We start from the raw sequence: 1,952 nt of genomic DNA, 5'->3' as shown, positions 1-1,952 counted from the left end.
GTTGTTATACTGAATACTGTTAAATGTAAAAAAAAATAATTAATAAATAAAAAAATGTTTCAACTTAAAAAAGCGTTTGTGCTGCCTTTAAATATTGTCTAGTCAACTCGAAATGTGAAGTGAAGATGTGAAGAAATGACAGCTTGAAATTGAACACTTATTTTTTTAAGTTGAAACAACTATTTATTTATTTATTTTAACATGGTTGGAATTGGACATCAAAAGTAAAGGGCACAATCTGTTCGAAGTTCAAGCCTTGTGGGATTTAAACCCACAACCTTTCAGTTTTCCACCCACATCCATACAAAACAGTGGACCCAAAATATGCAATATAAATTCATTTATTCACATTAAAAAGACAGCAAGCCTTTAAGGTAAACAATGAACAAATAACAACAAATAACACATTTTAAATTATAGAACAATATAGATAAATAAATGTGAAAATGTATGTGTCAGTTTGTGGTCATCAAATGTTTTATAGTTAATAAACATGGAAAAACAGAAATATAAGTTACTCTTCTAGGACACCTGTGTGAAGCTTAGAAGTAAAAAAAGACTTTAAGCAAACTAAAAAATCACCTTAACACAAATTGTTTATCATAGGTAAGCAGCACAAAGTAATTCTCTATTGTGTGCATGTTGTTCATTACTAATACTCATGTACACTGTAGAACACTGTAACATAGTGTGACACAAATTAAAGTACCGTAATATGTCATATGTAGGTTACCAGTACCATGAATTTTTAACTGCCCACAATCTCTAAATAATTTAGATATTTATACAGCAGCATACTCAAAAGCCCAGTCTAACTGGAGCACAAAATTGCATTTACTGTAATAATGTTCTTGTTGATTATTATAAAAAGAGTTCACATTAAGTTCACGTTATGTTGAAGCTGGTTTACACCATTCTCTTGGGTTAAAGGAAGCAAATAGTGCTGTTTATCAGTATGCATTCTGAAAAACCTCCCTGTGTGTGTATCTCACAATTGTTCTGTTGCACAAGAGAAATGTAAACATGACCTTTGATGAGGTCATTGCCAGGAAGCAGCGATTCACACTTGTCTTATTTCCTCTTTGTGACAGAATGTAATGTGTGTGCCATGCAAGCTTAGAAATGCAAGCCACAAATGCACATCTCAGCTGTACAGGATAGCATATAGCTGAGCTTCCGTGTCTGGTTTCCTTCAGAGTCTCATATGTAATTATGTTTTTTTTTTTTTATATAGCAGAAGCTTAATCAATAGCGGGTCTCTGGGTATGCGGAAAAGGGGCCATCTGTGCCTCTCATGGATAAGCATATGAAAAGGCTAACACTCACAGCGCCAGTTTCTCCCCTCTGCGCTGCCACAACATAATGAGCTGAACACACACATTGACTTTTCCAATGGACACCCACAATGCATTTGTGTGTGTGTGTGTGTGTGTGTGAGAGAGAGAGAGGAAGAAAATTTCTGAAAATCATGCAATTTAACAGCATCATATCATTGATTTGTTACTTTGTAAATACACTTGATACATTGTAAATACACAAAGCACTCATTCATGGTGCATGTGTGTTATTTTAGTTGAGATATTGAGAGTTGTTGAATTAGTTCTTATTTTAGTTTTATATTTAATTTTATTTTTTTACATTTTAAATTTTAAATGTAATTTTGTTGTCTTTTTTGTCATTTTTAGTATTTTTAATATGTCTATGTTTTTATAATCTATCTATCTATCTATCTGTCTGTCTGTCTGTCTGTCTGTCTGTCTGTCTGTCTGTCTGTCTGTCTGTCTGTCTGTCTGTCTGTCTGTCTGTCTGTCTGTCTGTCTGTCTGTCTGTCTGTCTGTCTGTCTGTCTGTCTGTCTGTCTGTCTGTCTGTCTGTCTGTCTGTCTGTCTGTCTGTCTGTCTGTCTGTCTGTCTGTCTGTCTGTCTGTCTGTCTGTCTGTCTGTCTGTCTGTCT

This window comes from Sinocyclocheilus rhinocerous, unplaced genomic scaffold (assembly GCF_001515625.1).
Source record: "Sinocyclocheilus rhinocerous isolate Xijiao unplaced genomic scaffold, SAMN03320098_v1.1 scaffold387, whole genome shotgun sequence".
Classification (NCBI taxonomy): Eukaryota; Metazoa; Chordata; class Actinopteri; order Cypriniformes; family Cyprinidae; genus Sinocyclocheilus; species Sinocyclocheilus rhinocerous.
This window is presented reverse-complemented; position numbering follows the sequence as displayed.